The 26,408-nt window shown below is 40.9% G+C and overlaps 1 pseudogene; it reads right to left on the reverse strand.

Annotated features, from left to right (window-relative positions):
* Nucleotides 1-15,367: 15,367 nt before the first annotated feature.
* On the reverse strand, nucleotides 15,368-16,544 carry LOC102915710 (protein MIS12 homolog; annotated as a pseudogene).
* Nucleotides 16,545-26,408: the final 9,864 nt, after the last annotated feature.

Consider the following 26,408-nt stretch of genomic DNA (forward strand, 5'->3'; position numbering starts at 1 on the left):
GTTTAATTTGAAGACATGTCTTAGTATGCTGGTCATGGTAATTTATTTCTGTAAGCCTATTAAACTATACACTTCATGTGTCTGGATGGCTGGTTGTGTGTGCTGCCTCTGTCTTCATCTCCACCTCCTAGCACTGCAGACAACATGGGGGATGTTCTTTACCCACTGTGCAATTTTTGAGTAGATGAATCTCTCACTTCCTAGCTTCTCAGCCCAAGAAAGCTCTGCTTTTTAAATACTTTACAGTAGAGAAGTTCTACTGAACTAAAGACACAGAGCTACAGATACCTGCAAGAATATCCAGGGCGGGGCTTCATCCACAGCAAAAAGTTTCTAGTGACTTAGTTTGAGCAATCAGATTTCATGGAAGGTATTTGGCTGACCTATAATAGAATTACTTAGCTCACCAATCAATTGATCTTGTAATGAAGGTCCTGAGTCATAGAGAGAAAGGAGGATTAAGAGGCACCTCCCAGAACTCATCATGAGAGAAAGGCCAGCCCTAGGCTGCTGGACCTGACAGACAGATGGATGCACTAGAGTGCTGGTTCATTGACGCTTCTGATGTCCCTAGAGGGTCCAAAAGCCATCATTGAAAAGTCAACTGCTTGGATGCCAATAAGGAAAAGTGTCATAGTAGCAGACAAGGCCCTTTTTATAATCCTGGACTTATTTAATTGTCATTATTAGTAATAATAGCAGCTGTCACTTTCTGAGTACCTGTAATGGGAGGATAATATACATTCATTTCACCGAGGTTCTGAGAAAATTGAAAGCCTATAAATTTCTTACTGTAGCCGGTTCCAGAAAAGCATGACATATGTATTCCTAAAGTTCATTGTGTTGTGCAAGATCACACAATAAAAGCCATAGGGCTTATGGGAGAATGAGGTTGAAGAAAAATCATTCGGAGACTAGAGAGGTAGCTTGTCAGTTAAGAAAACATACTGCTCTTGCAGAGAACTGGAGCTTGATTCTCAGCATTCACATCAGGCAGCTCACAACTGCCTATAATTCTACCTCCAGGGATCCAATGCCCTCTTCTGGCATCTTCAGGCACTCCTTTAAAAGGCACATACCCCCACACAAATAGAAACACACACACACACACACACACACACACACACACACACACACACACACACACACTTTTAAAAAAGGAATATTGTCCAGAAACTCCATCAATGATATAACCATAGCATCTGTATTGACCCCCATCTACGACAAAAGTAGAAGATGAAGTAGTAGCAGTTCTACCTACTAAAGGATTGGAGATGTGTAAACACTAAAACATGTTACTTTGTTATTGTTTTATTTGTATCATAATTATGAACCATATTAGTGGGCTTCTCTGAAGCACTTATACATATTATTGACATATGTCTGTAGAAGTCCAATGGGCTGTACTTTGTGAGGTATTGCACCTGGTCACAGAAGATTTACTTGAAATCAGATGGGAGGTTGTTCCACCAGATGTGCATGGGTGTGGCACATAGCACACACCATTGTTTACAGATGAAGGAGCTCAGAGATATTTGATGTGTGCTCTCTGTGTTCTTACACAACTCGTTGTGGCTGGATGCACCTTGTGTTTGGAGCAGATTGACATATGGCATAAGCAAACATGGAGTTTACATTATGCTCAGATTGTGATGGCACTACATCAATTGTGCCAGAACAACTTCATGTTTCAAAATAAATCATACAGCAGAAGTGAATGTACAGGATTCACGGTAAATGAGCAAGAAAGGGTAGCTGTAATTGTTTCAAAGAAAACCTACCACCATGTGTTAATTCCATGAGCTAAGTGCAAATAATCCTATTTTACAGATGAGTAAAACTGAGGCTCAGAGTGGTTGAATTACTCACTCAAGGACACAGCATTAGGAAGGAGCAGGACCACTATCTATTCTTTTGCAATTCTTTTTCTGGGGTAAGTTTCTTCTTACACCTCCATACAGTGCAATATTATTTTGACAGCGGCAGCCACAGACAACTGACTGCTGCCTCAGTCCAAAATCTTTACCAGCTTGTTTTTGCCTGGAACACAAATTTACATGGTTTTCAAAGGCCAGACAAATCTGCAAGACGTTCCACTCTGTTGCTACTTCCTTTGATGTATGAATCCTTCTCCTCCTTGCCTAGAAAGAGGAGAAGAAAACATTGAAAGTGTTGTGATGCCTCATGCTACTTGTTGACAGGAAGCAAATTCCTTATGGAGCTAAAACAGCTGCCTCCTAGGATGTGCACCACTGTGTCCTTAGGTGCCATCAACTAAGGCTCCAGACTGAACATGTCAGGTAGTAGCTTATAGACTGTTCTGGGGTGCAGAATTGAGTGCATCACCTCAGAGATGCTTAGAAGACACAGGCCAGGAGGATCCTTTGGGCACTGGCTTCAGCTAGTATTAACCCTTGTGGCAGTTGCCTTACTTTGTCCCCAGACACTTTCCACATGACCACATCCTTCTTGTCACTTGGCTGTGTCTTCCCCCTCCTCAGTTCAAACATTGAATGTTTATTTGTGGTTACAAAGAGCATGTCTCCCCAACTTTTTCCTACAGAAGTAGTCTGACTTATCATACAGAGAGAATACTGTAAACTTGTATTAAGCTTATTAGCTTCGTGAACCTCATCAATGATCACATCATGGTCAATCTTACATTGTGAAGTTCTTATTTACTCAGGACCTCGAGCTTTCATAAGCCCATTGTTTTCAAAGAAACAATACATATAAAATTCCATTATCTGAAGTGGTCCTTTTTAAAATTTAATTTCAAATTTCTTTGTGAATTTCATATATGAGTACTGTGCTTACAATATTTTCACCACTTCTTTTTCTGATTCTAGCTCTTCCTATCTCCCACTTCCTCTCAAATTTATGATCTCTTTTTCTTTAATTGCTTTACATACATGAATGTGCACACATGAATACAGTGTTCTGAGTTCATTTAGCATTGCTAGTATGTGTGTGTGTGTGTGTGTGTGTGTGTGTGTGTGTGTGTGTGTGTGTGTGTAGGGCTGACCACTCAGAGTCGGGTAACATATCAGGGGCGTTCAGATCTGGAGACGACTTCTTCTCCTTTTCTTAGTAGTCATTAATTGCCTGGAGCTTTTTATCTGAGACTGTGGCTTGTGAGATTTTCCTCATCCATGTTGGCATGTCAACTGGTGGTATTGCTTAGGTCTTCTTTAGGTAGCCATATTGTTGAGATTGCCTGGATGCAGCTTTCCTTTTGTTTACAGAAGACACAATCTCACAGCAGAAGTCCAGGTCTCCCGGCTCTTACAAATATTTATGCTCCCCTTTTCATGATGGGGTGAGTGTATCAGTTGGGTTTAGCACCTTACCATCAGCTGTTCTCTGTTTTCTGGTCAGTTGTGAATTTCTGTAATGGTTGCCATCTACTGCACAAAGAAGCTTCTTTGGTGAGGAATGAGAGCTGTATTTCTCTGTGGATACAAGGGTAAGTATATAGAATGCCTAGAAATTATACTGGTTTAGGAAAAAGGATACAGTAGGTTCTCCTCTAGGTTCTGTGACCTTACCAGCCGTGAGTAGTTGGCTAGGTTTACAACAATGGGCATGTGTTCCCTTAGTCCAAGTAAATGGCGATAGGTTGCACCTGAGATATAATTGCCACTATTGCACCCTTGGGGAAATATTGCCAGGCTGATCCTTGTAGTGGATAGGCACCACAGCTGGGTAGAACTACTGATTACTCTTCTTCTTTGGCAGTTTGTGTAGCATCTTCAGGTACTGTAAGAGCTAGTCCTCAGGGAGGAGGCTTCCAGGCCAGTTCCAGCTTGGTTCCTCCAAGTGCTGTTAGCAAACTGTGTGGTCTCCAGCAATTGCTGATGCTCTTGGTTGTCTCCCAGAATGTGAAGGTAAAATTTCCATTGCTAAAAGATTATTATTGAAACAATAAAAACGTATTAATACTTTTGTCAGCATTCAAAGAAATGAGCATCATCATTACATTTTTGAACATATATTTTATTATGCTTTGTTCTTAGTTGCTCATCATTTACTTGACCAACAAAGATTCTTCATTAAAACATTTTCATGAACAGTACAAACCAAATTAAATTAACAATACTGCATTTTTAATATTATCAAAGATAGAGCCAGTATTCATATTACTTTCATTATTTATTTTTTGCTGCTGTTCAAATTAGCCTTTTGTATAATATGTATTTTTAAAGTTTTTTTATTTAAAAATTCATATATTTTGATTATAGTCTTTCCCTATCTCCAACTCCTCCCAGATCCTCCCCACCTTTCTACCCACTCAATTTCGCATTCTTTCTCTCTGTCTATAAAAATCAAAACAAAACATAATGAAAAGGAAAATCAAAACAAACTAATCAACCAATAAGACAAAAAAATATTACCCAAACAAAACATTTCCCCCCTGCCAAAAACAAAACAAAAAACCATGGAGTCTTTTTGATTGTAAGTTTCCTGTTTACCTTCCTTTTTCTCCCATAGATTTTTATTGTTGAAGGAACCAGATTGGTTGGAATCTGAGTTTCTTAAATTGTGAAATGATTTCATCTCTAATAGTGTTAATGAAGACATTATTGTTTCTTGTTTTTCCTAGAATTTGTCAGGCAGGACCTTAATCAGATTTGATTTTAACTTAATGTTGATTTGTGTGTGTGTGTGTGTGTGTGTGTGTGTGTGTGTGTGTGTGTGTGATAAAATATATGTAGTACAAACCTTACCATTGCACGCATTAAGTTGCAATGACTACATTTACAGTGTTTGTAATCATTGCCCTAAACATTATCTCAAAGAAATTCTGTGTTGAGTAAATCCTTCCTCTGTCTCCCTTGAAGCCCCTGACAGTAGCTCTCTCTGCCAGGGAATATATTCTAAGTTACACAATGAATGGCTGAAATCACAAAGGCTTAGTACCAAATCCTACCTACCACCCTTTTCCCTCAAGGCTAGATAGCTATGATAAATTTAATTAATACATTAGGCACAGTAAGATTTTAATAACCAACAATGAAGTAGAATAATTATAACAATATAAAAAAACTTATTTAAACCTTATTCATTAATTATTTCTATAATTTTCAATTTAGTATTTTAAGACTGTGGTTGATGAAAATTAATGGAAACTGCAGAAATAAAAAACTTGGATCAGTACAGGAAGACTATATTATAATTTCTGGCACTGAGTTTGTCTATCCTAGGTACTTTGCATCAATAAAAGAATATTACTTATTCTTTTTCCTTACCTCCCCTTTTCTCCTCTTGGCTTATTTCACGTCTCCTAAAACTTTCAAAGTTCACCCACATTGTGGTAGGTACAGGAATTCCCTGGTATGACTGTACCAATTTTGTTTATCCATTTACTTGTTGATAGACTTTTAGATTGTGATTTCAAACTTTTTGGTAAGAATATACCAAGTATGAAATTTCTGTCTTTTACAAAGGATGTGTGATGCAAATCTTGCTAAAGTCATGTGAATCTTGATTTTACAATTCAATTTCTAAACAGTAGGTGTAGATATTTATGTATTTGGTACATCTGTATTTCTCTCATCTTCAGTTTCTACCTCTCCCTGGGTCTTTCACAAATCTTTCATCTTTGTTCCCTCTTCTGTATTATAATATGCATTAAAAATATTGTTCTCACCTTGAAGAGACCCAGACTCTCTCAAGGCCTTGCTCACCAGTACCACACACATTTCACAGCTCTGACCACAGTAAACAATTCACAGTGACTGGATGCCTCTTGTCCAGCTAGCTTCAGGGTGTTGTGGATTCTTCCTTATGAAATGCTGCCTTCTCCCATGAGCTACTTGCCATGTAGTGAACATATCTAAACTTTCTAGCTTGTGTTGTTCACTCCCCATCATATGTTAGAAACTTTTATCTTGGCTCAGCACTCTTTGCTTTACTCATTTTCTCATTATCCTGAATGACTTCTCTGTCTTGGAAGCACTGTACAGAGCATTGCTACTTCTTTATTTGACCTTGTAAAGGTTGACCTTCTTGGCTTCAGCTCAGGTGCTCAACCCTCTAGTCCTGTTCTGGCTGATGACCTTGCTTAGTGGTTCCATCTCCAAGAACTTTATCTCAGCGGTCACCTACTTTGATCTTAGCTGCCTGAATTGCCACCTTTCTCCTCATCACGCAGTAGCCCAAGCTTTGGTGGTTCCTATTAACCTATGTTGCTTAGTTGATATCCTCTTACCAGCAAGTGCTCTTGTTTCTTATGAGTTCTTATGGATACGCTTACATCACTAAAAAATTAAATCTAACTCTGGCCAGTCCTTCAGCCAGTGTCCCTATGCTCTGCCTTCGGAGCAGTGCGGCAGCAATCACACAGCTGTAGAGACTAGAGGGGTCAGCTTTATAGTGCCTTTCCTTTGTCAGGCCCCTGGGCTACCTGATGTTGCCCATCTTGTTCTATTGGTTTACTTTGCTGCTGTTCTTGGATTTCCTTATGCTCCACATCCTACGCTGTTGCTTTTTGAAGAAACTACAGTCACTGCCCCTAGTATGATTCTCTCTGGTGTTTGCACGCCTTTATATAATTTATCTTCATCTACTTGTATGTACTTCCTTCAGATGAATGAAGCACCATTTGATACACATTATATCAGTCACCATGGCAATCACAGTATGGCACATTGGGCCAGAAAGAATGACAAGTAGCTTGGGCTGGCAGACTTTGGAGAAGGATACGAGGGAAGGGAAAACTATCCAGCATGGAAGTCAGAGAACTGGCAACAGATAATAATGGAAGAAAACCACAGCTCTTTCTCCAGTGCTGGGAGGGGCTCTCTGGTCTGCTCTAAGTGTTCTCTCAGGGCCTTATCTTGTTCTGCTTCCTTCCAAAAGTTGAGGGCGATTGCTTCACCCTTTGGTCTCCTGGGGAAGTTATGAATGCAATATTTACAGAAGATTTTGAACTCTGTCCTGCAAATGCATACCCAGAAGCTCTAGCCTACAGATTCTGGTGGGGACAAAGTAAGTCTGTGTTCTCTACACTGGGGATGTGGAATCAAATCTTGGATCTATAGACTATTAGAAATATAAAATCTTTCATCTTTGAGTTGTGGTGGACCCTCAGAGAGAGTGAACCAAGTGGAACCCCGCTCATATATTTTCTCTCTTTCTTGGCATTGTTAGGAGTACTTCAGGAAGAGTATATCCCTGTTTTTGCACTTTTGCAAATTAGCATATTTAAATATACTAATTTTCACCACTATATTCATCTATAGGCTTTTAATTTTCTAGTCATGAATGTTTCTTAGCGATCCTGAGATGCAAAGCATTCAAGCCATGACTGGCAGTCTATTCTATAGCTTTATAGCTAAGCTCTCAGAAATCCTGACTCTGTACCCTCAGAGTCATCTGTTCTGAAACCTTACAGGCATGCAGGGGGACTGAATTTTCCTTTCCTCTTATACTCACCCATCTCACCAAACACTTTGGACCATTTGACCCCCACGGTACTAGAGATTAAACCCACAGCTTCATCCATTCCAGGCAAATTCTCTACCCATGAACTGCATCCGTAGACTTCAACAACATTCTCCTCTAACATCCACTGTGCCATCTAACTTCTGTGCCCTTGCATGCAAGGAATTCTTAACCTGGAGGACTGTTACTTCACTGACAGATGAGAGTTCTCATTGCTAGAAAGTTCTTCTGAGGTTATGAAGTTATGTGATCTTAGACAAGCCACTTCCTCTATCTGGGCCACAGATTCTCATATGAAAATAAAGCAGTGAAGTAAATTGACCTGACCTTTAAATTCTAGACTTCTAAGTCCTTTGAGTCAATAGGCCTATGTTCACTGATTTCTGAGACATGGAAAATTCATTTTCCAGCCTTGGTTACTGGCTTCTTCTTCTTCATGTAGACTGTAAATATTCCCTCAGACATCGTTCACTTTTTCATGCCATTTTTGCCATGCCTTCTCCACTTTCCATGTGATGCTGTAGCTATGAGATATATTCTCCATGGCTTGAAATCTCACCTCATAAGAAGAACATTCCAACACAACACTCAGCCATCCTTCTTATGTCATCTAGACATCTTTGGAGGTCTCACAAGACAGTAAGCCTAAAAATGCCCCCTCCGCAACTTTTGCTTTCCTGTGTCTGTTTTTGATCTGTTTTGAGCCCAGGGAACAAGGCTATGTAAGAAGGCAGAGATTCATTTTTGACTCATCCTTAACCCACCACACCAGTGCACTGATGACGTGGTCTGCTGGCTCTACTGATCACAGCTTTCTTCAGACAGACCTCTTGACTCCATCTCCATTTCTTTAGCACGCAGCCATAGCCTATCAGTTCTGGCTGGGCTTCTGCTTTGATAGTCTTTGCAGTTTTGGACCTGCTTGCTTTCCTTTGGCCACTCTCTACAAGATCACAATTTAGTTTGAAATATGTCCCTTCTCTGCTTAAAGTGTTTTAAGCCTTCCCACTGTACCTTGAACAGAATCCAAAGTCCTTATTGAGCCCCACAGTCTACTGACCTGAGTCCCAGATCATCTTAGATCATTGTCTTTATGCTCAGCCTACACTGGTCTTCTCTCTGCCCCCTCACCACTCCAGTCCCTACCTCATTTCATGCTCTTCAAATGAACTGTTTCATCTTTCTCTAATTTCCTTCCTTGGGCTCTTTTCTTAGCTCATCGTTTGAACTTTAGCTGAAAATACCTTGCTACCATTTTCTCTCCTGTGGTGCTAGAGAGAGATCCAGAGCCTCCTACGCTAGGCAAGTATTCTACCATGGAGCTATATCTCAATTCTATAAAACTTTTTTGAAAAGAAGCTTTAGCCTAGTCCAGATTCCTGATTTGGCATACAACTTTGGAGAAGTGATCTCTCTATCTAAAGCTTTTATTCTTTGTGTCTATCATGCAAAAATGGTATTTTTTGGGCAATTTTGTGAGGGTTAATTTACACACACACACACACACACACACACACACACACACACACACACACGGCTACTACCACCACCACCACCAATCTTCTCAATATGAAGTTTCTTCTGTGGTGGTTATAAAGAAGAGAGCACAAGGTAGGTGTTTCCTTTGGGTACCATTCCTCACTTTCTTTCTGGAGTAGAATCTAGGACTCATGTGTGCTAGACAACTATTCTACCACTAAACCTCTCAATCTAGTCTCTGAAAGAACTTTTCATTATTTTGGTAGAGATTTGCTCTTATAGTTTACCCCAAATAGTTCTAATTATAGCATAGTGGAGATTAGTGTAGTGTCTATTCTATGTCAAGGTCTCTGCATACACCATCTAGGATCCTGATGATATGGTACGCATGACTATGACCCACAACTTACAGATGAAGACGAAGCTCCTAGACCTTGTAAAACCTGTCCTGCTAACTAATAACACACCATGAGGGGATTTAAACATTGTCTGTTCATTTCAGTCTCCTTGTTTGCTAGGAAGCCATGCTGCTTCTTTAGATATTTAATTGCTTGTCTTCATTGCAAGGCTTTTTATTGGAATTGAAGTAAACAAATGCACATCCAGACAGTGTTCAGTGGGAACACCACAAAACCCTATGTATTACTTCATCACCAAAGTTCTCATAACCTCATGTTTATTTACCTCATGTTCATTTCCCACAAGAACACATTTTTGTGACCCAAACAACTTCCTGGTCTGAGGTTATCAACTGATAATATGAACAGGGAGATGGCATGACCATTAAGACTGAGCCTCCTTGATGCTTCGTGACTTCTGGTTGGTCACACAGCCCTTGTGACTCGGGTTTTTTTTTTTTTTCATTTAAAAACTGGGGCTCTGGGTTCTTGTCTTCAACCTTTTTCTCAAGGAAGTTAAAAAGGTGGACTTTGCAAAGTGCTTCATTTTGTCTGGGTCCCTCAGTCAAAGGGTTCCCTAGCTTCCTCCACTGTCACAATTACAATATGCTAGCTGGGTTAAAGTGAGTTCGTCTAGTTTTCTGTGAAGCCTGAGTTCCTATAATTCATATATTTTGATACTGATTACCTTTGTAGCTTTTGTCAGTATCTATAGAGCAAAATGAGGAGGTTAAGAAGTTTTAGACCATTCTGAAATAATAGTAGTGGTGAATATTTTCACATGTGCACTATATGCCAGAAGCCATGTTCAATATATACTAAGAACCTTGGTATTTTTTTTTTCACTTAGTATTTACAACAATTCATATATTGTAGGAACTGAGGTCCACAGAGATTAGGTCATACCACTAGCAAGCCATAGGCCTGGGATGCAAACACATGTAGTTTGACTTTGAATCCTGCAGAAGATTTGCATTGTAGAGAGGGTGCCATAGAGGATGGCATAAAGGACTGTTCTAGAAGATGTGATGATTACCTGGGTCTTGCAGAATGAATAGGAGTGCCTCAGAGACATGGGCATAGAACAGGGAAAAGGAAGTGTGCATGGAGTCAAGAGACCACATGCAGAAAGGCAGAACATTCTGGATTTTAACTCTTTGTCAGCTTCCTTCTGAAAACAACAGCCCTTTAAAGGGGTGTGGTGAGAGAGTCTATATGAGATCATGCATGCAAGTTACCTGGTCCATTTGCTCAACATCATCTGCATGTTGTGTGATGACAATAAAAATGTTGATGATGACCTTGATCCACTCAGTACATAGCCCTTCCTATATTAATGGTTTTAGTTTTGTTGTATGCATGAGCCCCTGACTCTTGTATGTGTGTGCGTGTATGTCTGAGATTGTTCTCAACTTTGACCAATGAGTTAGGGTCCCCTAATGAACTCACAGTTTGCTGATAGGAGTTAGCCTAGCTAGCCAGATTGCTCCAGGGCTCTTCTTCCTCTCTTCTCCAAGTGCAGGGTAGAAATTATAGGCAGGTTCCCATGCCCACCTCACCTTTAATGGGTTCTAGGAATTCAAATTCCAGCCATAACACTTGCACAACAAACACTTCATCCACTGAGTCATCTGCCCAGCCACGGTGTTAATGGTTTTTAACTTTATGTACATAGCAGACACCTGGGCCTTGCCTAAAAAAAATTCATTCTTATCAATTTCTACCCTTCCCACCCCTGGTGTGGAATTACTAAATATAATATCTCATATTCAACATCAATTTTTTCAGAATTGTCTTTGAGAAGAGTCTCAGTCTTGTAGCCTAGATTGTCACGGAATCTGAGTTTCCTGTCTCAGCCTCCACAGTGATGGGACAACAGGTATCTATTATAATGCTCAAATTGATTCAGAGAGATAAGACTCTGAATCGGTCAGGAAGGACTGGAGGACCTTTCCTAGGATAGTGAGGATCTCATGGGGATTCATTGTTGATTAATGGTCAGACAGCTAATTTCAGGAAGGAGGTTCTAAGTTAGACTGTCTAGCCTGTTGGTCAAGGGTTACAAAGCTCCACAAGACACTGCTCAAAGAAATGGATGGTGAGGAATCAGTACAAGATACAAGCTGTTCCTTGTTTCTTCCATCTTCTTGTAGTTTCTGTTGTTCCTTGGCTTGTGGCTACATTTCAGTCTCTGCCTTCATTTTTCTCATGGTATTTCCCTGTGTGTCTCCCCCCGTGTCTCTCTGCCATGGATAGATGCTTTTGCATTTAAATCCTATCCAATCCTCTGCAAAGGTGAGGTCCCTTCCCCCAGATCAGGTCACATACACAGGTTCTGGGGATCAGGACATAGTCATATCTTTCTGAGGCTTCCATCTTACCATTGCATCTGTTCAGCTACGCATCCTTTGTATATTGCTTCTTGAGATGCACACTGTTTGGAATGAATCTCGCATCAGCCCATGCAGCAGCCATGGTGGCTATCGGTGGCCCCATTTGGCAGTGAAGTGAAGTGAGATGAAGCTCAAGGTCAGGAAATCTCTTGACCTGAAATGGGTGTAGGCTCTGAAGGTGTGAGAGGAACAGAGATAAACAAGGGTGATCTCACAAACTTCTGGGGAAAGACAAGCAATAATTAATTATGGTTCATGAACCAGTGACTCATGGACCAAATGAGAAATGCAAATAGGATCTGCCTTTTTCTTATTGTATGTCAGACATTAATAAAGATAGCTGTTAACATTTAAAAACCAGGAGAAAAAATATAGATGTCCCCACATCCCTTAAGATATCAGAACCTTTAGCTTAGGCACCTCTTTGGATGGGATGATATCAGTAACTAAGCAGAAGTAGCTTTTCTAGACAAGTCATACATGACCATTACAACTGTGATTAAACTCAGCCCATGATGAAGTAACACAAAGGGCATTTGATCATTTTTCATAGACTTTGTAGGTGAGAGATTCAAAGATGACTTGGAGAGGCAGCTGTTATCTGATATCTGGGGCTGAGCTGAGAAGCAGGCATAGCCTTGCTGGGAAGTGAGCATGCATCAGAACCCCAGTGTTTGGCTCAGCTAGTATGGTCACCAGAGCTCTTCTGTTCAGCTCTCAGTGTGCCACAGCAGTTGGTTGTGAATGGGAATGTGCAGGGAGAAACATTTCCTTCATGGCCCACCTCTGAAGTCCTACAGCATCCCTTAGGATATACTGATGGAAGAACTGTCAATCAAATTGAAGTCCTCTTTCTTCCAAAATCTCTATAGAGCATGTCTAAGGGTGGTTTCATAATCCTGTTCTTCAGAAGCAGGTGGTTGAAGTAAACTCTTCAGTTGATTGTATGCTGTCACCCCAATACTGCTGGTTCTCAAAAAGCACCTATAATATTTTTGCATCTGTATTTATATTTCTTCTATTACCCTCTCTGTACAGACAATATCCTAGTGTACTGACATGCACCTTTCTGTTTGTAGGTGTTCTAGTATGACATACAATGCTTGTAATGCACCAAGTCAAATTACATAAATGATACTGTCACAATGATCTCATTGTCCTTCTTCCTGTTGGAGATAGCCCGGGGTTTTAAGATTCACCATACTGTATGGACATATGGATTACAACGTCAAAGTACTGCTGGGTACTCTGAGGAATATCTCCTACATAGTTCTGTTTGTTCTTACAATGGTGCCCAAGGGGATGGGAGTTTCCATTCTCTTCTATGCACTGAGAAAGACAAAGGAATCCTTATCTGATGGATAGGCCTGTGGGAGGAATACTTGGGGAAACATATCTAAGAGTGGGAGGGCTGTGTCCTATGGTGCATGGACCTCTAATCTGGCTTTCTGGAAGCCCAGGGACCCACTGCATAGTGGTTTACAACTTAGATGCTGTCTCATTCCGTCTCTCTTCTGTGAATTCTATTGAATTGTGAACACCCGCCACATGCTTCTTAGCCTTTTGGATGCATTCTTCAGTAAGTTAGTTTTCATGCTCCTTGACTGTTGTGATGATTCTGTTGAAAATGTTATAGTGTCCAATGGCCACTGTAATAAACTAGCCCAAATGTGAAGTCACAAAACAACAAAAAAATAGAATTTTATTGTTATGGAAGTCAGAGCTCAAAACTAATCCCACAGAGTGGAAGTCAAGGTTATTTCCCATGGTACTTCTGCAGGCTGTGGTGGTGGATATGCTTTGTCTTTGCTGCCCGAGACAACATTGACTCTTAGATGCACCCATCTCATTTCTGCTTCTGTGTTCTCATTGTCTCCTGTTCTCTGTGTGTCTTGTCTTCATTGGCCCTTTTTTGTAAGGACAGAGCCCTTTCTTGTAAAGGTATCAGAGCCTACCCAGATAATGTAAAACTATTGATTTATCCCAATGTTCTTAATTTAAGTATTTCTGCATAACCCATGCCATATAAAAGTGATGTTGATAGGTCCCAGAGATTAGGACCTTATATAGATATGTTTAGTGTGCACCAGGCGAACTACAAGGAGTCAGTAAGGGTGACACAGGTACAAGAAAACATAATAAAATTAGAAGAACCACACAAAATGTGGGGGTGGGAGGGATAGTGTCTCTCCATGTAGCCCTGGCTGTCCTGGAACTGTACATCTGCCAAATTGACTTTGAACTCATAGAAGATCCACCTGTCTCTGCCTCCCAAGTGTTGGGATCAAAGGTCTACACCACTACACACAAGTATGAATCAGTTTTTGTTTTTAATTTTTCAAGACAGGGTTTCTCTGTGTAGCCCTGGCCATCCTGGAACTCAGTTTGTAGACCAGACTGGCCTTGAACTCAGAGATCCAATTGCCTTTGCCTCCCAAGTGCTGGAATTAAAGGCATGTGCTTCCACTGCCTGATTTATGAATCAGTTTTTAATGACACACACTTACCCCTACACAAGGGTTTTGCTTGTCTCTAAAAACATTATTATTTTTAGTGTGTGTGTGTGTGTGTGTGTGTGTGTGTGTGTGTGTGTGTGAGAGAGAGAGAGAGAGAGAGAGAGAGAGAGAGAGAGAGAGAGAGATGTGGGAGGCAGGGTGTGTATATGTCATAATGCACTTGTGGAAGTCAAAGGACAATTTCGTGGAGTCAAGTCTTTCTTTTCACCCTTATTTGGGTCTTGGGATCTGACTCAGGTCACCAGGCTTGTACGACAGGCACTTTTACCAGCTGACCTGTCTCATCAATTGCCTGCCTGTCTTATAAAAATAGAAGGGAACATGACAGGTGTAAGCCCTGATACCCACCCTGTCCATCTACTCCAGCTGTGTGAGGTTCTTAATATATGCAGCCTCAGGGGTTTTCTGCTGACTGTTTTCTCTGCCTTGGATGATCCCATAGCTGTGCATCTAACGCCTTCTTTTTCAAGCTGGACTGAAACCTTACATTATCAATCAGGCAGACCCCTTCTAATCTTGCAATACCCTTCACCTCATACTCCTGACCCCCTCTACTTTTTCCCTTTTTGTTTTTCCTTTTTGGTTATCCCCCTTCTGCTTTTCTCCACAGTGTGGCATGTTTAAACTCCAAGCCGCACCCATACTGAAAATATGTACCACTGAGTTACAACTCCACCCTAGCTTTTTTTTTTTTGCTTGATTTTGTTCAAGTCACCAATGGAGCTCATGTGTCCTGCTCATGGCTGCACGCCATATGTCATTCAATGGGTGAATATGTCTGCCTGATTTACAGAGTGCCAATGAGCAGAAACACCCAACTGCATGAGGATTCTGCTCCTTCCTGAAGTCATACTCAAACACCGCTAAGAGCAGACTGGTGCAATCCTGAAAGAAGACCTGGAGACATTACCTGACATGAGGGAGGCTGATCCAAATTCCAGAAGAGGGAAGCAGATGAGTATAGACTTTGCTTCAGCAGTCTGAGCTGGAGCCTGCAGTTCTAGAAGATCTGCTGATCTGCTTGGAAGAAACTGGGAAAGGAAGGTGAAGTGTTCCCCCAAAAGAAAACCTAAAATTAAGAGCAAACAAAGAAAAGCCACCCATTGACAGGGTCTCTCTTTTCACTATTGAGAAATTAACATGTTTCTAGTCTTTTACTTTTTCCCCTCCTCCCCACATTGTCTCTCATATTCTGGAGTGTTCTGCCATTCTGGACTAGGGACACCAAACCCTCTCTAAAGTTACTAGTTCTGTGACCTCTGTCAATATTGTCAAGCTCATCAAAGAAAGTCAAGATCTTTCTGAATTTGGCTGGAATAGTTCTTTGCTCCTCTAATTCTGCAAGAAGGGCCTGCTCAGTGTGTAATTCAACCTTATACTTCTCTAAGTCTTCGATTTCCTTTTTGAGAAGCTAGAATTCTTTTTCACTAAAAGGATACATCTCCTGACACTTACCTTCGGGAATCAGAATGTTTGGGGGAATACACGAAGTCAATTGCAAAACCAGCTGTGCATTTTGCCAAAAAGGTTATCGAAATGTCCTTTCATGAAGCAAAGACACTTCTCTGTGTATTTACAAATCTACACAGCGATAATCTCACAGTCTGGAATGCCCCTGTCTTCTTTAGAATACCCTGTTCAATAGCCTGCATCATTTCTAACAGGTGGCCTTAAAGTGCTATGATGTAGGCAAGTCTGTGATGTGAAGCCAAAGAACTGGGCCTCATCAGATCCCCAGACATCGTGTTTTGCTTTGCTGCCCTCATTTGTAAAAACTGGATACTTCTGCCACAGTCAGGATAGTTTTTGCCCAACCCCACTGAATTCTGTTTTCTTTTCTTTAAGTAGGCACACCTTGGGTGCAGACCCTTCAAGTGCCAATTTGAGTACAAGTCCCTGAAAAATAGATTACTCCCTTCTTCAAATTCCCCTCAGTGCTATTAACTCATCTACTGTGTCTTTTCTGCTAGATAAGAGTTCCCATGGCTGAGATGAAACATGGGAAGTTCTCAAGCCATCTCAATGAGTGGAATGACCTTTAGAGTTTATGACCACCACGGACGAGACCCAGAAACCACAGCTTGAAAAACATTTTTTTAAATTCAATCACCTAAACCTTGTCTATTTTGAGAGAAGCAATGGCTAGAGAAATGATCTTTTAAAATGGCTTGATAAGATATTTTCAATCTTTGTATTCTCCTTATCCTATATATTTGCTGTATTAAAAGAAATCAGTGGCCTATGTCTTCTTGCTTTAAAATATTATAGATAATTGGTGTTGTGTGTACCTCAGCATGGGACACTTTCAACATGGCCCCTTGGGTCTTTGTAATCATGAGTGGTTGAGGGTGTCACATCCAAGGAAGTGTCTTATTAGTATAGACTCTTAGATAATTAAATAGCCAGCATGGATCAATCGATAGGTCATTTCTGCACCTCAGCAATTAATGCTTCTTCTTCTTTTTTTTTTTTTACAGCTAAATGTCTTTGAAAAAATAGAAACCTCAAGGTTGTCCTTGACTCCAGATGCCCCCAAGCAACCATCCCATTTCTCTCTAAACACTCACAGGGCTGTCAAATGCTGTGCAGACTTGCTCTCACGACTTCCTCTCATCCTTCTCTCCCTCTCATTTGAAGCAGAGCCAGATCCACACTGTTCTGTGGAGATCGCCAGTGGCGTCCACACTGTTGAGTTTGTCACTGTCTCAGAAGGCTTGGCCTCAGTCCACCTTCCATCCTCTCTCTTCAAGGTACCCCATGCAGCTCATCTGACATGGCTGATCACCCTCCTCCTTATGGAATTGTTCCTTCACCACACTACAAGAACTGCCTCTCTTTGGACCCTTCTGCACCTCACCAGAGATACTCCATCTCGCTTGGTCAAGTTTTTCCTCTATATGCCAATGTCCATCAAAGTATCTCTAAACCAAATCTTTCTACCAGGTGCTAGACCCTTCTACCGAACCACCTGTTGACCAGACACTTCAGACTTGACACGATCAAAGGAGAACTCGAGGTTTCTTTCAAACTGCTCTGACCTGATCCTCCTTTCTCAGTAAATGCCTCTTCCTTTCCCTCAACAGATCATTTTGGGGACCTAGAATCCCCTCAAATCTTTCCCCCTCTCTGTCAAATCCATTCATAGACTCTCATGCATTTACCTTCAAAATATTTTCAAAATAAGTTTTGAATCTGGACACTTCTCCTCTCCACCATCACTACTATCCTATTCTCAGCCACCCTCAGGTCTTATCTCATTTATTACAATGGCCTTATGATGCTGCCCCTGATTGCATGTATATTTCTTTCTCGTCTGCTCCCTGAATATTTTTTTTCTAATTTTTTTTATATTTATTCTTCGTGTCTTTCACATCATGCCTCCCAATCCTACCCGTCTCCGTCCCTGTCCCCTAAATAAAACAAAATAAAATTTAAGAGGAAAAAACAAAAACAAAAAGGAAGGGGAAAAAATCTCAGTCAACATGGAAGCTGCGGTGTGACGCAGTGAGTCACTCAGTAAACTCCTTTATCCATACATTTTTACATTTGGGCATTTATGGCGAAGAATCATTGGTCTGGTTTGAAGTTCCTGGTCTTTGCTGCATCATGATGCTGGGCCCTCACCGGGACTCTTCCTGGACATCTCTTCCTGCTGTGTGTCCTGGAATTCCTGCAGCTCTGGGTACGTAGGATCCACCTCCCACCCCCACCCACCCCCATCCAAACCCCATCACCACCAACCTCATGCTCCAGCAGATCACAGATGGGGTGGATGTTGGGCGTGGGCCAACAAATAACCCTGGTTCTGGGCCTGGGTAGTTGCAGATTTGGTCAGCTGCCCAGCTTCCCTCCCCAACTCTGTGCCCCCCCACAGTACACCCCCCTTCCCATCTTTGCCACCAGGGTGAGCTCACCAGCATTGCCCTGGCTAGCTCACTCATTGCAGCAATGAGCAAGGGGTGGGGCAATTTCTTCTGCTTTCATGTCTTCAGGGTGTATTCTCCCACACCTACACCTTCAGGGCTAGCTCTAATGTGTTGTGCAGGCAAAGTGTAGGGCCCACTCTCTCAAGTGATGCAGCTGGTTGGGGACAGGGACAGCTATCCTGTTCTTATGCCCTCAGGGCCAGCTCTCCCACCTGCCTCAGGTGTTGATGGATGGGCAAGAGAGGGTATCTCTCCCCAACCCATGCAGACACAAGACAGATGAGTAGTGGGGACAGCTCTCCCATGCTCACAACCTTGGGGCTGGCTTACTGACATCTCTGCCAACAGGTCTGGCTCTATTGTACTGCTCAGGCAAGGTTCAGGGCCTGCTCTCCTGAGTGTTGCAGCTGGTGGGAGGCAGGAGCAGTTCTCCTATCTGCCTCAGGCATTGATGGAGTTGGGGGGGCATCTCTCAAGCATTGGATTGTTTCATTCCTTAGCTCCGATTCTTGTTGGACCCTTTTATCCCGCTGTGAGCCTCTAACTGTTAGAGTGGTCTACAAGGTTGACATGTACCTATACATCAGACTACATCACTTATGGCTCTTTCCATGGAATAGTCTGCTCCAGTCATATGACTCTTGCTGATAATCAAAACAACTGTTCCATCTGCCTGGAGTGATATTTTGCTTGGCAGCCTATCCAGAATTCTATTCATATTTCCATTCAATTGTCTTCCTTTTAGAGACTTCTCAATCAGACCCAAGTGAAACATCCTTCTTATCTGCTATGGTCCATTTTCTTTTCCTGCTGTGTTATTTCTTTTGCAGGCACCAGCAGAGTGTGACATATGTATTTATTACATACCTCCAGCCTCTGCATTATAAACCTCCTGAATCAGAGATTACTTTTTAAATTTAAAATTTTAAACATTTAAAGCCTCCACACTTAGAATAGTACACCAGAATATGGCAGGCACGAGGAATATGATGGATGAGTAAATAAAATTACCAAGAAAAGGGCTTCCCTTTGCAGTAGTTCACACTTCCAGAGAGTTCTTTAAATTATATATACCATAGCTGCAATAATATCTGAAAATCCTGCTAGCTCCCGTTACTGCCTTTTGGATGAGCTCATGTCACAGTATCAAAGAATGATGGAGTCTTAGCTTTGAAACCAATCAGGGAGGTCATTTAATACATGTCTTTATGTTGCTCTTGTATATTCCAAAAATGTCTCAACCATTTCACAACTGCCAAGAAACCCATCTTCTGACCTTGCATTTTGGATTGAAATCTGTCATTTCTCCTTTTTGATCCAGAGTCACGGAGTACTAGTTGAATGGATTATCCTCATGACAGCCCTTCAACTGTGGCAGACAGCTGGCCTGGTTCCTTTCTGGCTTAGTTTTCCAGACTGAAGAACACCTGTCATTATTTCAATTGCTCTGTATGCACCATGATTTTGAGACCTCCCTCCATTACTCCTCTGAATGCTTTTAAGTTTGTTGCTGTTTTTTTTATGCAATCGCTACCCAAAGTGGACCCAGCACTCTAGCCACAGTCACATTGCTTTAGAGCTCATGTCTCTGTCTCTTTTCTTCTTTTTTTAAATCCATTTTTTATTGAAAATTTTTTCATATAATATATTCTGATCTTCTTTCCCACCTCCTTCCAGATCTTCCCTAATTCTCCACCCTCCCAAACTCTGTGCCCTTTTTTTCTGTCTTTAGAAAAAAAATAGGCAAATTAGTAAACATCAATTAAAAACCCAAACAAATCAGCATAATAAAGAAACATACATGTACACATACATTGTATAAAAACATAAAATCAGACACCATAATATAGAAGCAAAAGACCAGTAAGAAAAAAATGTCCCACCAAGGTAAGATGACACAAAAAGTCTACAAAAATATCATTGAGTTTGTTTTTTGGTTGACCATCTACAGCTGGGCATGGGACCTACACTTAACTGTGGGTAACACAGTGAGACTCTGTTGGAGAAAACTAATTTTTCTTTTGCAAGAGGATTTTAATTGGAGATAGCATCTTGGTTAGGGATGGGATCCCTCTCTCAGTGATCCTGTCTGACTTAAACCTGTGCAGTCCCTGTGCATACTGCCACAGTCTCCGTGAGTTCATATGTGTCTTAAGTCACTGTTTCTTTGGTGTCCTCCAACTGCTCTGGCTCTTAGAATCTTTCCACCTCTCCTACCACAAAGTTCCTGCGGCCCTGAAGGGTGGAATTTGAAGAAGACTAGACATTTAGGACCAAGTGTTCCAAAATCTCTCAGGCTATGCAAACTGTCCAGTTGTGGGTCTCTGTGTTAGTTCCCATCTGCTTCAAGAGGAAGCTTCTCTGATGATGATGATCCTGGCACTGGTCTCTGCCATTCTTCTTAAGGGCTTGTGTGTTTAAGAAACATGGCATTTGTTTCATCTTGGAGTATTTGTTGTAATCACAGAGTGGACATGTATTTAAACTAGTTCTGCATGTTCTTAGTACCCCTTCCCCTCCTGTTATTCCTCCTTTGAAAATCTATACTTTTACTATTACCTTTCATCAATGAAAGTTATTATTAAGTTGTTCTGTCCAGATCTCCATAAGCCTGATTTTGAGAAAAAATTGAAATCGTTGAGTAGAACTTCACTTTGATCCCTGGACATTTCCCATGTACTCCCCAGTCCCCTCTTAGTGTCTTTGAAGTTATAACACTTTGAAACTTCGTTTCTCAATTCTCCTACATATCTGCTTAGTCTGCCATGTTTTAAAGTCATGTTTTAAGTCTTTATGCTTTCATCTTGCATATACTAGGTAAGCATATAAGTGGGTGTTCAGAGGTGCTATCTTTTCTTAGTTAATACACTGATGGTTACTTTAAGGCACTTGCCAGGAGGTGGTCATGAACACATGACTCCATGGACCATCCTTGAGGCATAAACTATGACTTGATGAGAATCTACCATAAGCCCTTGTCCATATCATAGTCTTCCTTTGTGTCCTATAATACCATAAGAGATCTCTAGAGCTTTGCTGGTAACACTGCTCACAATGCTTAGAAATTTTCCAGTTTGAATCCTTAGTAAGACTGGAAAATGCATGCATTTGTATTTGCATTTGCATTTGCATTTGCCAAGAATTGCTATGAATAAATCGATATTAGCTTCTTCTAGCTCATTATGTCTTCTTAAAAGCCTGAAGTGACAACATACAGCCATGTCAGGAAGATGCACATATCTGTCCATTTGGCTAAAAGAGGACTTCCTGTGTGCTCAGTATCAACTCATTAAACAAGTAGAGTTAGTTAATATTATCATTCCTATTTTGTGTATGATAAAACTGAGTCATAGGGATGTGAAGTCATTTTCTTAGACTGCTTAATTACTGAGGAGTGGAGCTCAGGCACTCATTACTTTTAGAGCTTTAACACTTTCCCTTTTTTATGCTGTTGTTCACACCTCTCCATCATGTTCCTTTTGGTCACTTCTCATCTATCTCCTATGAGTAATACAGTGCAATGATAGCAGATATGAACTTAGGAATTAGATAGACCTGAACTCAAACTGAAGTTTCACCACTGCTAGCTGTGTGGTCTTAGACAAGACTCTTCGTACTTCTGAGCCATGCTTTCCATATCTTTATTAGGTTGATGGTTGTAATATCCACTCTAGCATTGTCATAAGGATTAGTTGTGAAGCATTCTCTGGACAGGGTGTGGCACACTTTGGAGATAGTCACAAAACAGATGATGTTGTTGTTACCACAATATTGAAATGATTGTTATTACATAAGGTGGGTGTGACTCTCTATTCAAAGTTCCAAGGCTCTCATGGAGTGGCTTGAAGTTATCACCTCATTGACTCTATTGCAACTCAGGGAACTTTCCTTCTAGCTATCTAAGAGGCTTCCCAACCAAATGCTAGCCTTATAAATTGGTCCTGCACCATTTAATGAGACATTCATCTTCCTGAGTATCCATAGTCCACTCATTAATTGCATGTTCTGGAATTTGGAATTTAATATTCAGATCATTCTTCATTTTGGTGCTAATGTCTCCCAGTGATAAGCTTCATGTCCCCCTAACACTTTCCCTAGGCTTTTCTGATTTTCTTTCTGAATGATAACTCTGGAGTTTGAGTTTTTCAAAATCATCAAGTTGTTCTCTCACAATGCCCTTGCTTCTTTTTTTTTTTTTTTTTTTTTTTTTTTAGGTATCTGCTTATCATTCCTGTTCTACTTCTAATCAGAGGAATTTCCTTACAGTGTAAGTGGACTCAAGCCCCAGATTTCCAAGTATTTTTATACATAGTCTGCTCTGATCTCCTCACAGGCCACCACTATCCACAAGATGTGTTGCCATTACCCTAACATATTCTCATTTCCTTGGAGGTTTTCAGCAAACATCTTGTTCACTAAATCACTGGATTGTTTTTAATCAAGAAAAGAAAATCATAATTGCTTTTAGCATGAGACTAAAGCATGTTTGCTTCTTGATAACTGGTACCATTTTTTTCTCATGTAGTCTCTTAATGGGAGATATGCAATAATCCTTCATTAAAGATGCATGAGGATGCTAGCAAAGCAGACGCTGCAGAAACAGAGATTTGACCAGAGTCCAGGTCTGTCTCTTCCCAGCTGTATGATTTTGAGTCAGGCACTTTGCTAATTCCTTCTGCTAAAATCAGGCCACCTTTCACTGTCTCATGAGCTTGATGCAGGTATTAGATAAAATAAAGCATTTAGCACAGTCTCTGACCCATAAAGATGCATTAAACGATGGTTTTAAAATGATTATTCTTACCCATGGTAGAATCATCCTTGTACCAGTTGCTGCACATCTATCATTTCAATTCAACTTCACATGAATTTTTCCAGATGTGCTGCAAGAGCTCTGTGATAGATTTTGAATAACTTGGCCCAGGCCCAACTAATCATAAAGAGTAAAGTAAAACATCTACTTGGATTCATCCGCTCCTGAAACTATTGTCTTTCCTTCTCTTCTCCCTAGTCTTCAGATTTTCCCTATTCTAAGTATTTTTGAGTTTTTAGTTGGTCATTCCTTAAAATTTTTAAAATCCAAGCTGATGTCTTTAATGCTAAGCAACAGCCTATGTGCATGGCTGTTGGTACCTTTCAGTCCAATCACTCAACCACTGTGTCTGAAGCTGGGCTATAGAGATGAGCTACCAGGGACTTTGATCTTAGAGAAGTCATAGAACACTGTAGAGTTCTATGAAAATATGTTCACATAGAAGGTTTGGCTGAAACCCCAAGATAATAGATAACCATACTCTGAAATGAGATGGACCACACAGGAAAAAATGTATGAAGAGTTGGTGGTTAAGAGCACTTAGCAACCCAAGTGTCTCATGTACATCAAGATATGGAAACACTGAGAGAGGAGATGATTTGGGGAGTGTGGGGAGAATTCCCACAGAGCTATATCTGGTCTGACTCCAGAGTGCTAGCACCTAGCCTTAATCCACCTTTTTTTTTTTTTTTTTTTTTTTTTTTTTTTTTTTTTTGTGTGTGTGTGTGTGTGTGTGTGTGTGTGTGTGTTACCCTCTATGTGAATCTTGTCTGAGAGTTTTCCAAGGGGGCAATGCCAAATGCAAATTCTTGATTAAGAAATATCACAGTGTGCTGGATTTTTCCCAACCAAGTTTTGCATAGATTTTATAGCTTGTATATTGAATTCCATCCCGAAGGGCTAAGGAGCACCTGCACCCCACGTTAGTCTATTTATCAAGGCCTATCAGAGAGTATCATTTGAAGCTGAAAGTTGCAAGCTGCAGTAGGTTTTAGACTGGTGTTCACTCAAGACATTGTATGAGGAATGGTCCACAAGAGAGATGGATGAATTGACCAGATTGTTTTCAGAATTTTGACTGCTTTTATGATTCTGACATGGATATATGCATAAGAGAGCCAGCGTGGCTTTGCTCCAGCAGGTGGCCTAGGCTGGACACAGGTCTCAGATGGAACTGTGGGCATGTTTCTGGGATATGTTGAGGGTGTAAGCCATCTGTTGAAATAGAAGTGCCCATGCTCTGCACCAAGAGAGCTATGATCAGCCATCCTCAGCAACTGGGAATGGTCTATGAAGGATCCACAGAAAAAAACGAGTGAGCTTCAAACACTTCCATGCTCACAAAGCACAAAGTCAGTTTCAAAAATACTAGTCAAGCAATAACATGCCTCCTCTTCTCTAAGTCCAGAGCAACAGAACTCACTCTGTAAGTGATGGAAAATTCTCAGCTCCAGGATTCTTATCTAGCATCAACCTCATCTATGGAAGAGGAGGCTGACTTTGAAGTCAAGATTGAAGTGTAGAGTGATGTATAAAGGGCATCTAAGATTTGCATGTAGATGATGCTTGGTGATCCAAAGGACATTAACTTTTATTAACTAAGAGATTATAAAAACTCACTTGATTGTGAGTTTTCATCCAAGTGTAGGGAATAATCGTCCTCTGTGATTTTATAGGGAACACAGTAAAGTTGCTTTCTCCTCATCTCATGTATCCATATTATTAGTTATACAGGGGACCTGAATGGGCCTTGTTCAGTGGGTGCTGAGACTCTTAAAGAGTACTTTGATATCTTTGTACAGCATTATTTCTACTGCTTGAACATTTATCTCTATATTTTTTGTATTCCAGAGGTGGACACATCCTTCAAGAGACATGTCTATTTCCATTTCTTCCCATTCTGACTACATTGAGTTTTCTGTGGATTTTCAGAGTAGTTTCTTCCTTCACTGTTTTTTCCTATGTCCTCTCATTGATCAGTCAGAAAACAAGATTACAACATTCATGAATATGCATTGTCTCCCTGCATTAAGACTTGCTAGTTTATTACATTAAAAACCTGGTAGTGCTCTTTCTATCACAGCCACCTTACCTTGTTTACGAAGCTTGTCAGGAAGAATATGTAGAGAACATGGGGCATTATATCATGCTGACTTGGCTCCTTTCCTATGGCTGTTCTCATTTCAGGATGGGCAACCTTGGTACCCGGCCGTATAGTGCTCAACTCCTGTAGTTTCACTCCTGGTTTTCACAGTATTACAGAGAATTAATTATACTGCAGACTGGGAGGTGTGGACAGCAGAAATTTATTTTTGTGCACTTCTAGAGGACAGAAGACTAATATAAAGACATTGAAAGACTTGGTTCTTTTAAAAACTGAAGATGAATCTGCCCCGTAAGTCTTGCCTAAATTCTGGTCATCTATGGGCTAAATCCTTGATTTATGTGCACCATTCCAATCTCTGCCTTTATCTTCCCATGGATTCTCTCCTGTATGCACTTGCACTTCTAATTTTTTTCTCTGTAAGAATACAATTTGTGTTACACTAGGGATGCACTCTTCAACTTAAATTAACTAATTATATTTACAATATCTTCATGTCCATATACTCTCACATTCTAGGGATTACAACTTCAGCATATGAATTTGGGGTTGGGGTGGGCATCCACAAAAAAAAATAAGCCCATGAAAATCATCTGCAAGCTTTTCTAACTCTTCTAGGATGTACTTGCTTCTAGCTCTTTAAGACACTCTGACCCATGTGCACACTGTTCACCCCCTGACCTCTCAAAATAACCCCCTCTAGAACCTGGGCCAATTGTGGTTGGGTACCCTTTATTCCCATTGGAAATGCTTAATTTTCTCCCTAAATTTCCTTTTCTTCCCTTCTTAACTTTTTGGCATTGCAATTCAATTTGTATTCCTGATTTGCACTCCAGTCTTTTGGGTATTGAAATGTCAGCTTTCTTCAACCAGTAGCCTTTGGCTAAGCTTTTCCTTTGGCTCTTGGGGCTTTAGACTTGTTCTTGCTCCAGGCTTATGGAATCTAATCCCAATGTTGCCAGAATCCAGGCTGGCAGTCTTGCCTCTGCTTGAAGCTGCTTTGAGAGTTAGACAGGGGCCTCAAGGACCCCTTGTGGGACACCAGTTCTGTGGCAGATAATATGTAAGTTCATGGAAGTGCATTTCTCCCTCCTTAAGAACACACAGCCAGGTCTCATATCTCTGTCAGATAGGTGCCTGAATCTAAATGATGAAATGTAAGTACAAAGTTTGTATGTGCCTGGGGCTTGGTACAGAATAACCATCTTTGCTACTCTCTGTGTTCCTGTCTGAAGTCTGAGTGCAGGGGACTTGAAGGCCCTAGAGAAACATCCACTACACAAAAATTGCCTGGGTCCCTGAATTACAGTGTAGAGAAACTAGCTGCTGAATC

This window comes from Peromyscus maniculatus, chromosome 20 (assembly GCF_049852395.1).
Source record: "Peromyscus maniculatus bairdii isolate BWxNUB_F1_BW_parent chromosome 20, HU_Pman_BW_mat_3.1, whole genome shotgun sequence".
In the NCBI taxonomy this organism is placed as follows: Eukaryota; Metazoa; Chordata; class Mammalia; order Rodentia; family Cricetidae; genus Peromyscus; species Peromyscus maniculatus.